Here is a 13,850-nt window from a genome sequence, read left to right on the forward strand (position 1 = left end):
CAGAGACATCAGGGGCTTCTCCTGGAGTGAAATCCCTGATGCTGTGACCGGGGATTCCACTCCAGGAGAAGGCAGTGATGTCACTGTCCATAAATGGACACAGACGACAGAGGCTTCTCCTGGAGTGGTCACAGCGTCAGGAAAGCTGTGGACGGGAATTCCGCTTCAGGAGTTGCCCCTGAAGTCACTGTCCATATATGGACAGAGACATGAAGAGGAGCACTCCAGGAGCGGAATCCCCACCACAGGGGGATTCCGCTCCTTCAGGGAGCTACAGTGGTGCTATCTACAGGAACAGGGTGCTATCTACAAGGGGGCTGTGTGGCACTACTTACAAGGGGCTGTGTGGCACTACCTATAGGGGACTGTGTGGAGGTACCTACAAAGGGGCTGTGTGGCACTGTCTACAGGGGGCTGTGTGGCACTACCTACAAGGGGCTGTGTGGCACTACCTATAGGGGGCTGTGTGGAACTACCTACAAGGGGGTTGTGTGGCACTATCTACAGGGGGCTGTGTGGCACTATCTACAGGGGGTTGTGTGGAACTAACTACAATAGGGCTCTGTGGCACTATCTACAGGGGGAATTTGTGAGTGGTGTGCTGATGGTCATTTTAGTGAGAGTGGCGGGCTGATGGTTATTTTACTGTGAGTGGGGCAGTGATAGTCATTTTACTGTGAGTGGGGGGCTGATGGTAATTTTACTGTGAGTGGGGGGCTGATGGTCATTTTACTGTGAGTGGGCGGCTGATGGTAATTTTACTGTGAGTGGGGGGCTGATGGTTATTTTACTGTGAGTGGCAGCCTGATGGTCATTTTACTGTGAGTGGGGGGCTGATGGTCATTTTACTGTGAGTGGTGGGCTGATGGTTATTTTACTGTGACTGGGGGGGCTGATGGTCATTTTACTGTGAGTGGTGGGCTGATGGTTATTTTACTGTGAGTGGGAGGCTGATAGTCTTCAAGCGGTTTCCACTTCTGAGCTCCAATTGAAATTAATAGGAGGCAGAAAATACCTGTGGCGCCTGTTTCGAGTTATTTTTGCCAGCGTGTATTGCGCTGGCTTCAACTTTTTAAAAAAAACGAAAAAAAATAGGTGAAATAACGCTGTCAATTCCTGAAGGAATTTTAATGCATATTTTTTTTGCCTTACAAAAATCGCTGTGTGAACATACCCTACAAGTGTAGTGCATGTTTTAAGCCGTTTTCTGTCCTTCTCGAAAAAAAATTTGGTAGGGGAGCCTCGAGTCTGAAAAGGTTGGGAAATTCTGTACTAGGCTACAGGATCACGCCGGCCTATGCAAGGATTCCGTCGTAGAGCAGCTCAGTTCGTTGTGGAAACGGGGCCTAGGTGAGTACAATTTTTATTTTGTTTGGGGACACTGTCTACTAGGGGGAGGTGGGGCTGTATGGCTGTGTGTGGCAGCCAGGGGGGGCATTATACTGTGTGGGGGCCACTAAGCGGACATTATACTGTATAGAGGTAGTACAGGGGGCAATATACTGTGTGTGGCACTTAGGGGGCATTATACTGTGTGGGCACAATTAGAGGACAAAATACAGTGTCCTTGAAGGGGTTATAATATATTATATTAATAAATATTATTATTATACTGTATGGGGGGCACTATATAGGGCATTATACTGTGTGGGGCACTATATAGGGCATTATACTGTGGGGAACATTATTCGGGGCACCGAAAGATAATTTCGCACGGAGCGCCATCTATCCTAAGGCCGGCCCTGCGAACACTCTCAATCCAGTCTCTCATAAGTACACTGCATCCTTCAAACTTCGGGATATTCATTAGTGCCGCCCCCATGGAAATCACCATGGTGGCCGGCGTCGGTGGGACGCAGCTGCTACTGGAGGGATCCATCGCTTGAAGGCTGGTTCAATCGTGCCGACTACAACAATTTATGTAGGGGTGGCCGGAGCAATGGATACACTCTTCACACAATACTTTACTTTAATACTTTAATTTCGTTATACACCGTGTTCCAAATTATTATGCACATTGGATTTAAGTGTCATAAACATTTAATTATTAGTTTTTCAATTAAACTCATGGATGGTATTGTGTCTTAGGGCTCTTTGGATCATTGTAATCAATCTCAGACACCTGTGATAATTAGTTTGCCAGGTGTGCCCAATCAAAGGAAAACTACTTAAGAAGGACGTTCCACATTATTAAGCAGGCGACACGTTTCAAGCAATATGGGAAAGAAAAAGGATCTCTCTGCTGCCGAAAAGCGTGAAATAGTGCAATACCTTGGACAAGGTATGAAAACATTGGATATTTCAAGAAAACTTAAGCGTGATCATCGTACTGTGAAAAGATTTGTGGCTGATTCAGAGCACAGACGGGTTCTTTCAGATAAAGGTATAATGAGGAAGGTTTTTGCCAGACAAATTAATAAGATTAGGAGAGCAGCTGCTAAAATGCCATTGCAAAGCAGCAAACAGGTATTTGAAGCCGCTGGTGCCTCTGGAGTCCCGCGAACCTCAAGGTGTAGGATCCTCCAGAGGTTTGCAAGTGTGCATAAAGCTATTATTTGGCCACCCCTAAACAATGCTCACAAGCAGAAACGGTTGCAGTGGGCTCAGAAATACATGAAGACTAATTTTCAAACCGTGTTGTTTACTGATGAGTGCCGTGCAACCCTGGATGGTCCAGATGGATGGAGTAGTGGATGGTTGGTGAATGGCCACCATGTCCCAACAAGGCTGCGACGTCAGCAAGGAGGTGGCGGAGACATGTTTTGGGCTGGAATCATGGGGAGAGAGCTGGTAGGCCCCTTTAGGGTCCCTGACTGTGTGAAAATGACCTCTGCAAAGTACATAGAGTTTATGACTGACCACTTTCTTCCGTGGTACAAAAAGAAGAACCCTGCCTTCCATAGCAAAACTATCTTGATGCATGACAATGCACCATCTCATGCTGCAAAGAATACCTCTGTGTCATTGGCTGCTATGGGCATAAAAGGAGAGAAACTCATGGTGTGGCCCCATGTTCCCATTACCTCAACCATATTGAGAACCTTTGGAGCATCCTCAAGCAAAATATCTATGAGGGTGGGAGGCAGTTCACATCAAAACAAAAGCTCTGGGAGGCTATTCTGATATCCTGCAAAGATATTCAAGCAGAAATTGTCCAAATACTCACAAATTCAATGGATGCAAGAATTGTGAAGGTGATATCAAAGAAGGGGTTCTATGTTAACATGTAACTTGGCCTGTTAAGTTTTTTTTTGACTGAAAGAGCTTTTGATTTCTGTAAATATGAACTCCTGATGCTGCAAATTCAACAAATTACCATTTTAGTTCTCTTTACAACCTTTAAAATGTTTTGATCTCTGTTGTGCATAATAATTTGAAACAGTGCATTTTGAGTTTTTTACTTCTAAAAAAAAATCTGTTCTCATTAGGAGATTTGTTCAATAAAATTTGCATTATACTCCAACGGTTGATGGCTTGAAGATTATACTGACTGTCATTTGCATCGACTATTTAGGAAAATCAGCGAAAAATAACATTTGCATAATAATTTGGAACGCAGTCTAGACATCAATAACTTCTTCAACAAGGGGGGAGCAAGTAGTACAGAACTGAGGTTGGCGACGTCGAGCCCCGCTGGAGCCCCCCTGAAAGAGTCCATGCCTGATAACACTATACTCGCTGCATCGGTATGCGCCTCCGGCAGTCACGGCAGGAGCTACCTGCTATTGCATGGACTATCTAGGAATAGGTGCCACATCAGTCTTCCGGCTGCGCCGTGGTATCAGCAGACTAGCCGGCCTTAGCACCGCCGTGGGTCCTAGCGGTTCTAGCTTCTACCTTTCACGGCTTAACTCTCCCGCCCTCAGTCGGCGGCTTAATGATTAAGCGCGCCTAGTAACTGTACCAAGTCCTGGGAAACAAGTGTTAGAGAATAACTGATGGAGGATGGGAGTCACTTTAGTATCTCATCCACCTGTCCCTTATGTACTACTTGCTTTCCAACCTTTTGTGCATAACATCAACAGCAACACAACGTTCAGCTGAATAAAGGCAGTATACATTCTGCCGCACGTTCAGCGTAATACATGCAGCATACATTCCTGTTGTCAGTTCAGCGTAAGGGTATTTTCACACGGCCTATTTTCAGCCATTTTTCGGGTGGTAAACGCCCGAAAAACGGCCAAAAAATAAGAAGCAGAACGCCTCCAAACATCTGCCCATTGATTTCAAAGGGAAAAACAGCGTTCTGTTCCGATGAGCCATTTTTTTACACAGCCGTTTTGAAAAAGAAGTGCAGGTCACTTCTTGGGACGTTTTTGGAGCTGTTTTTCATAGACTCTATTGAAAACAGCTCCAAAAATGGGCGTAAAAAAAACACAGCGAAAATCGCGAGTGGCTTAAAAAACGTCTGAAAATCAGGAGCTCTCAATCACGCGCACAGACGTCTGTCACACAGGACGAGAATGCTCGTCCTAATGTGCCAAGTTCCCGCCGCTCGGGACGAGCATTCTCGTCCTGTGTCGGCAACCAGTTAAACCAGCAATATCAGGTGGTAGTGGGTGCAAAATAATTTCTATATAACCTATAATTGTCTTCTTAGTCGGCTTTGTAGCTTTAGTATTCAGTTTTTAGTGTTCCCATACCTTAGGCTAATGACAATAAAAGAGTCAAATCTTTGTTTTCTTTCCGAGTTTACCCCGCCTCCTTACCTTTGATTGACAGCTCCTCGCCTTCCCCAGTACACAAAAACCCACGCTTGTGCATTGATGTCCTCTTCTGGTGTGTGCGTACAACGGGACACCGGATTATTTCGATAAAAGGCGCAAAATGTTTGCAGACCGTTATTTACAGTCGGAGGAGGAGTTTAGGAGAGGGGATAACGGCAATGAACTTTTGATAGCTGCGGCCAGTGAGGAATAAGTAAAGTTCAATAGGTGAAATGCTGGTCACAGGTTCCCTTAAAGGGAATGTGTTGCCAGAAAAACATGTTTTTTTTAAAAAAATTAAACATTTAGTGTGTGGGTGATTAAACACTGTTCAAATTTTTTTTATTTTTTTGCACGAGTCCAGGTAATATTATAAATTATTTCTAATTTATAATACTACCCATTTTTGGTCACTAGATGGAGCTGTTCCCAAAATTGCAGCATTGCAACATTGGGTTAAAAGCCCTCGCTCTAGTGAGCTCTCAGCATCCCCCCCTCCTTTATCCTGGCTAGTGCCGGGATAAACGAGGGGTTTGAACGATGTAACCTCCTACACTGTGTGTCGCCATTTTTTGAGCTAACCCACAGTGTAGTAGGTTTACATACAGTAGTAAACACACACAAACACGAACATACATTGAAATCTCTTACCTGCTCCTGCCGCCGCGGCTCCCTCCGGCCCGTCCGCTCCGTTTGCTGCCGCTGGTGCAAGTGCACAAATCCGGAAGCCGCGACCGGAAGTAGTAATATTACTGTCCGGCCGCGACTTCCGGTCCACAGGAAAATGGCGCCGGACGGCGCCAATTTCGAATAGGACTGTGTGGGAGCGGCGCATGCGCAGTTCCCACACAGACGCCGTACACTGCAGTCAATGGGACGGGAGCCGTTCGCAGTCCCTATGGGACTGTGGCTGCCGTATTCCATGTCTGTATGTGTCGTTAATCGACACACACAGAAATGGAACAAAAAATGGCAGCCCCCATAGGGAAGAAAAAGTGTAAAAATAAGAAAAAGTAAAACACAAACACACAAATGAATATAAACGTTTTTAATAAAGCACTAACATCTTTAACATATAAAAAAATAATTTGTGATGACACTGTTCCTTTAAAGAGGCTCTGTCACCAGATTATAAATTCCCTATCTCCTACATAATCTGATCGGCGCTGGAATGTAGATAACAGCAGTGGTTTTTATTTTGAAAAACGATCATTTTTTTGCAAGTTATGAGCAATTTTAGATTTAGTTTCTTAATGCCCAACTGGGCGTGTTTTTACTTTTGACCAAGTGGGTGTTGTAAAGAAGTGTATGAGGCTGACCAATCAGTGACCAATCAGTGTCCTACACTTCTCATTGTTCCAGCCCAGCATGATCCACAGCACAGTGAGATTGTGCAGTGAAAGAAGCTGGGCTTGAACAATGAGAAGTGCAAGACACTGATTAGTCACTGATTGGTCAGCCTCATACACTCCTCTGTACAACACCCACTTGGTCAAAAGTAAAAACACGCCCAGTTGGGCATTAAGAAACTAAATCTAAAATTGCTCATAACTTGCTCAAAAATGATCGTTTTTCAAAATAAAAACCACTGCTGTTATCTACATTCCAGCGCCGATCAGATTATGTAGGACATAGAGCACTTATAATCTGGTGACAGAGCCTCTTTAAGTGAATTAAAGTTGCATGGTGGAGGGTGTCATATATAAATGGCAGTACATTAAGGCATATTAACTAATACATCAATTGCAGCGTCTGTTGAATTCATGAATGATCAATATGGCATAGCTAATAAACTGCTTCAGGCTTCCATATTCTATGAAAGGGTCTTACCTGACGTAGCTCACCAGTATTTTTCTGAGCAGAATAAAGTGACTGTATTTTCTTGTAAATTGGTCACAATGCTTGTGATCATAAAGCTATGCACACAGTAGCGCAACTTGAAGCTCCTGGGCCCCAATGCAAAATTTGTGACAGGGCCTCCACTACCATATGCCATTTAAATTACTGGTGCCTTCTTGTAATGCCGGCGGCTGGTGCTGCTCCTGCCGGCGTCCCCGTCCAGTGAGAATGTTGGCGTGCATGGACTGGGACACCAGCAGGAGAGGTGAGCAGCCCGGCGGAGGGGACCACCAGCAGGAGCAGCACCCGCTGCCACCGTTACACTTCTTATGTGGCAAAGGGACCTTTGTATTGCAAAGAAAGACACAAAAACATCATATACAAGGGAGGTGATCATTTATGCTTGCGCAAAATATTTATACCGCTGTAACTTGTGTGTGAAGATACATTTCTGCAGGTCCATTTTTATCTTCTTTATAATAGAAACGGAATCCTATCAGCTACAAGGTAATCCGGATTCCTTATGTGTTAAACAGAATCTATTGTGTGAATGTACAACCTGAGATTACAGCAATACAGCTTTTATTTAGAATGTTTTACTAAAGTTCATGATTCTGTACTTTTGTGTGCTACTATCTACTGTTTCATGAAGCAGTTCTGGTCTTGATATTGCATATAGCACATGCTGAGTCAATGAGATATTGCTGAAATTAACATTATCACAGTCATGTGCACAATGTGGGAAGAAGACATGTTCCTGACTCTTGCTCTTCTTCATTGTGCTACATTACAAGCTGATACTACAAATAATCTATACAAAGCTTATATTTAATATTTCCTAATTTCTAGCAATGTTCATTTTACATGAAAACTCAATAAAATTACATAGAAAAACTTGTACTATAGAATGTTAGGGTGGGTTCACACGACCTATTTTCAGACGTAAACGAGGCGAATTATGCCTCGTTTTACGTCTGAAAATAAGGCTACAATACGTCGGCAAACATCTGCCCATTCATTTGAATGGGTTTGCCGACGTACTGTGCAGACCTGTCATTTACGCGTCGTCGTTTCACAGCTGTCAAACGACGACGCGTAAAAATACAGTCTCGTCAAAAGAAGTGCAGGGCACTTCTTTCAGACGTAATTTGAGCCGTTCTACATTGAACTCAATGAAGCACAGCTCAAAATTTACGGCTGTCAGTGAAGCCTCGCAAAATGCGAGGAGGAGCATTTACGTCTGAAACGAGGCAGCTGTTTTCTCCTGAAAACAGTCTGTCTTTTCAGACGTAAAAGCCACTGCTCGTGTGCACATACCCTTATGAGTATGTGGTCAATGTTGTAGTAGGACAGGAGAGGTTACTGAGGCTGAAAAGACTATAGGCGGTTGGTGAGGATCATGCAATGGCAATGGCAACATCATTTAAAAGCGTTTGTTTTTTTGGCCAAACATACAGTTAGACACACGTTTTTATTTATTTATGTACATAATTCACATACATTTATTGATTCACACTTGTGTAAAAACATTCCTATATACAGTCATGAAAATCAAATTGCATTGTCACTTTTAAATGCATTGTAAATTCTGATTTTATCATTTCACCTAACACCCATACCATTAATAAGGAGCAGTAGATCATTTTAGTAGTGACATGAACACTAGCAGCAAGTGCTCCTCTTCACTGTCAGCTTCAGAAGGGTTAGTCCTATGCTGGACCTCACCAGTTCTAGTTTCGCTCTTTATTACTGTGTGAGAACCTCTTAAAACCTTTTTGTTTCATATGTTTCAGTAAAGATGTGTTCACACCATGTTTGGTGTGTATGTTCAGCATATGTGACAAGAAATACTCCCGGCGCATATGCTGAACCTATCAATAGACCCCTATGGGCCCGATGGATGCCAAAAATGTCCTTTTGGCATCTGCCGGGCAGGTGTATGTAAGTATACTTGGTCTCTTTACTGTATATGTGTAACGCCGAAAGCAGGTCCCGTTCCTGCCGGGAATCCCTGGCGGGAATCCCTGCCGTGGAGTCTCGTACCTCCTCTGGCGGCCTGCCCCTGTCCCAAGCCGACAGCGTCTGTTGCTGTTGTCCTCCACTCACGGCCGCTGTCTATAGTTGGCGCACTCTGGCCACCCCTTAAAGGGTCAGCATGCACGTAATTCAAAATACTTTCATCCAATCCCTGTTGCCCCTAGGACTATTTTAGACATCCCCACTATCCACCTGGTACCTGAACAACATTGGAACTACGTAGTTTGTATCCTGCAAAGGATGTATCCTGTGTGCATCTGATTCTAGTCCGCTATTGCTATCAGTTGTCAGCCTCTATCCAGTTATCCGCTACCAGCCTGTGTCCAGTCCGCTATTGCTGTCTGTTGTGAGTCTGTATCGTCATCCACTACCAGCCTGTATCCAGTGCGCTATTGCTGTCTGTTGTCAGCCAGTATCCAGTTATCCGCTGTCTGCCCGTGTCAGCTACCAGCTGTCCGCTATCTGGCTGTATCCAGTCATCTGCTGTCCACCAGTGTCCAGCTTCCATCTAGCTGCCCACTGTCAGTCTGCCTCCTATCGTCTGTGTCGCCTGAAGCTTCCATCCATCAAGGTACCATCTGTTAGTGCCTGTTTCTAGTCCGCTTGGCAAGCTGCTACTTTGCCAGGACCACCTCAACAGGAAGCATCCTAGTAGCCTCCCTGCAGCCACGACCAGATCCCTGTATAGGGAGTAAAGGGTGAAGCTACTACTACCGGGCAGGCTACTTAGATGACGCCCTTAGAGGTGGCTCAAAGCCAAACCGGTGGAGTAGCCCAGTGAGTCCACAAACTGTTGGTCAAAACAATATGATAATGTAGCCTGTTTGGCTTTCCTATACAGTTCAACACAACAACAAAAAAGTATCCCGGTATACTTTTTTTTTTTACATGGCAGCCTATAAACGACGTATGTGCCTGTATGGTACACAAATGCATATGCTGAGGAAATTTAACTGGCGTATAGGCTGAACATAAACATTTAAGATGATGTAAACAGAGCCTTATAACACTAGAAAACAATGCTAATTGTCGTCTTAAAATTTCTCTGTATATTGCCTTAATGAATCATACTGATAAATGTTTGATTGTTTCTTACTGATCGTTACTATTTTTACACTTGCAGCCTTATTTTAATAACATACATTCATTTTTCACACAAAAACAAAAACATTGTTGTTGTTCATGTTTCCAACAGTGTGAGATTCTTAAAAAGCTAAATCATTGTAGACTTAATCATGGTATTCTTATGCCCTCTCTGGTGACTGGCTGGTACTACATGCTAATTTTATACAGATTGTACATTAGTTTTTCAGATATACCTGGGTGCTAGTATATAATTAAAAGTCTTTATTTTTAAATGTTAAATGTCCCCGAACCTGAAATCATAATATGTATGATATGAGACAAACTAATTCTTGAAAGGTTTGGAAAACAACACGTTAGGTATCTTACATTGTACTTCCTATTTTTAATATCTTGGAAAATAATAGTACCTTGGAAAACAATGGGGCAGATGTACTAATGCAGTCTAAGCTTTAGATAGTGTAACCTTAGACAAGGCCGTCAGAAGTTGCACAAGTTCATCCCAGTAGTGAATGCTGCATGATAAATTTGGCGCATCTTACTTGACCTGCTAGACCTTTTTTTTGTGGGTTGACTATCTAGAAACACTTGTGGAATATGAAGCAGGATTTGAGTCATAATCAGATGTGACAATGACCTTTTCCAAGTCATATAATCAACACAAGGTTGACCTAACATTAGCTGTAGGGTTGTAACATGCTATATTTCTGTAATGATGGGGGTAGGGAAACGGACAAGTGAGCCCTAATCTACCCGCCACTCTGTCCCTGCCTACTTGCAACGACCCGCCCTAGGCGACGGGGTACAACTGGGCGGCGGTCCCTATGCTCAGTAAGTGCACGAGACAAACAGACAAGGGTACACAAAGCTAAGGGAAATGGGGCAGTTGCCCACGGCAACACCGTGAGCAACAAGAGAGGTGAACGAGCCGAGTCAAACCAGGAGTGAACGAGGTACCAAACGCAGAGCAGGAGAGTAGTCAATAAGCCAGGGTCAGTATGAAGCAGGATCAAATAGTTAGAAGCTGTAGCTGGGCCAGGAAACCACACGAGAAGAATCACAAGCAAAGGAGGAACAGGAAAGGCAGGTATAAATAGACAAAGGGCGGGAGCTAGCTCCGTCTGGCCAGGCTGCGATAGGCTCTCCCTCTCCTAAGCCTGCCATCCTGAGTGGTGGAAGATGGAGTCAGTCTCAGAGACATAGACTCAGGTGCAGACTGATTACCTATGGGCGTATACACAGAAGTTGTGCCTGGCAGATCCTTTACAGTACCCCCCCCTTTTATGAGGGGCCACCGGACCCTTTCTAAGTGGACCTGGTTTATTGGGGAAACCAAGGTGGAACTTCCTGACCAATACCCCAGCATGAACATCCCGGGCGGGTACCCAAGTCCTCTCCTCAGGCTCGTATCCTCTTCAATGGACCAGGTACTGGAGGGAGCCTTGGACCATCTTGCTGTCCACAATCTTGGCCACCTAGAATTCCACCCCCTCAGTGGTGAGAAAGGGAAGAGGAGGTTACCTCGAGGGAGCCAAGGACGGGGAGCAGCGTTTAAGGAGGGAGGCATGAAACACGTCGTGTATTCGAAAAGATGGGGGCAACTCCAGTCGGAAGGAGACAGGATTGAGGACTTCAATGACCTTATACGGCCCAATAAACCGGGGAGCAAACTTCTTGGACGGGACCTTAAAGCGCAAGTTCCTAGACGATAACCACACCAGATCCCCGACCATAAACAAGGGGTTTGCAGAACGTCTTCTATCAGCCTGAGTTTTTTGTACGCTCTGGGACGCCTCTAGGTTCTTCTGAACCTGGGCCCAGACTGTGCACAGTTCCCGATGAACGACCTCTACCTCGGGATTGTTGGAACTACCAGGAGAACCGTGGATTAAACTCAAAATTACAGAAAAAGGGGGAGACCCGTGACGAGTTACTGACCCGGTTATTAAGGGAAAATTCAGCGAGGGGAATGAATGAGACCCAATCATATTGACAGTCAGAGATAAAACACCTTAAATATTGTTCTAGAGATTGATTAGTCCTCTCAGTTTGGCCATTGGTTTCCGGATGGAAGGCAGAGGAGAAGGACAGATCAATCTCCAACTTTTTACAGAAGGCTCTCCAAAACAATGAAACAAATTGTACCCCTCTGTGCGAAACAATATTGACAGGGACCCCATGGAGACGCAGGATGTGTTTGACAAACAAGGTGGCTAACGTCTTGGCATTGGGTAGTTTCTTGAGGGGCACAAAGTAGCACATTTTACTGAAGCTGTCTACTACAACCCACACCACCGACTTGCCTTGAGATGGAGGCAAATCGGTGATAAAATCCATGGAGATATGGGTCCAAGGTCTCTGGGGAATGGGCATAGAACGTAGTAAGCCCGCTGGTCGGGATCTGGGAGTCTTGGACCTAGCACAAACCTCACAAGCGGCGACGTAGGCCTTAACGTCTTTAGGCAACCCGGGCCACCAATAGTTTCTGGCAATGAGGTGTTTGGTACCCAGGACGCCTGGATGACCAGATAGTGCGGAGTCATGATTTTCCCTAAGTACCCTTAGCCGGAATTGCAGGGGAACAAACAGCTTGTCCTCAGGAAGGTTCCCGGGAGCTGAACCTTGATCAGCCGCAATTTCAGAGATTAAATCAGAATCAATAGAAGAAATGATTATACTAGGAGGCAAAATACAAGCAGGATCTTCCTCCGAAGGAGGGCTGGCCATGAAGCTACGCGACAGTGCATCGGCCTTAATATTTTTAGACCCAGCCCTATAGGTAACCAAAAAGTTGAATCTGGTAAAAAATAGCGCCCATCAAGCTTGTCTCGGGTTTAGCCTCCAGGCAGATTCTAGGAAAACCAGATTCTTGTGGTCGGTAAGGACCGTTACCTGGTGCCTAGCCCCCTCCAGGAAGTGGCGCCACTCTTCAAATGCCCATTTAATGGCTAAGAGTTCACGGTTGTCAATATCATAGTTACTCTCAGTGGGCAAAATCTTCCTGGAGAAGTAGGCACAGGGGCGGAGATGGGTGAGGGACCTGGTACCCTGGGACAAGACAGCCCCCACTCCCACCTCGGATGCGTCAACTTCCACGATAAATGGCTCCATTTGGTTGGGCTGAACCAGCACCGGGGCTGAGATAAAGCACTTCTTAAGGACCTCAAAAGCCTGGACAGCCTCAGGAGGCCAGAGGAGGAGATCAGCACCTTTGCGAGTGAGGTCCGTAAGAGGCTTAGCGATGACCGAGAAGTTAGCAATAAATCTCCTGTAATAATTAGCGAACCCCAAGAAACACTGTAATGCCTTCAGGGAGGCAGGTTGGACCCATTCCGCCACAGCCTGGACCTTGGCGGGGTCCATGCGGAATTCATGAGGAGTGAGGATTTGACCCAAAAATGGTATCTCCTGTACCCCAAACACACATTTTTCAGTTTTCGCAAACAGTTTGTTTTCCCGAAGGACCTGGAGCACCTTCCTGACATGCTCAATGTGGGAGGACAAGTCCTTGGAAAACACCAGTATATCATCAAGGTACACTACAAGAAATACCCCCAGGTAATCTCTTAAAATCTCATTTATGAAATTCTGGAAGACCGCAGGAGCATTACACAACCCAAAGGGCATGACGAGGTATTCGAAATGACCTTCGGGTGTAAAGGATCTGCCAGGCACAGCTTCGGGGTTAACTCCCATAGGTAATCAGTCTGCACCTGAATCTACGTCTCTGAGACTGACTCCATCTTCCACCACTCAGGATGGCAGGCTTAGGAGTGGGAGAGCCTATCGCAGCCTGGCCAGACGGAGCTAGCTCCCGCCCTCTGTCTATTTATACCTGCCTTTCCTGTTCCTCCTTTGCTTGTGATTCTTCTCGTGTGGTTTCCTGGCCCAGCTACAGCTCCTATCTATTTGATCCTGCTCCATACTGAACCTGGCTTACTGACTACTCTCCTGCTCTGCGTTTGGTACCTCTTGCTCTCCTGGTTTTGACTCGGCTCGTTCACCCCTCTGGTCGCTCACGGTGTTGCCGTGGGCAACTGCCCCTTTCCCTTTGCTTTGTATTCCCTTGTATGTTTGTCTCGTGCACTTACTGAGCGTAGGGACCGCTGCCCAGTTGTACCCCGTCGCCTAGGGCGGGTCGTTGCAAGTAGGCAGGGACAGTGTGGCGGGTAGATTAGGGCTCAC

Source organism: Rhinoderma darwinii, chromosome 1 (assembly GCF_050947455.1).
Source record: "Rhinoderma darwinii isolate aRhiDar2 chromosome 1, aRhiDar2.hap1, whole genome shotgun sequence".
NCBI classification, from domain to species: domain Eukaryota; kingdom Metazoa; phylum Chordata; class Amphibia; order Anura; family Rhinodermatidae; genus Rhinoderma; species Rhinoderma darwinii.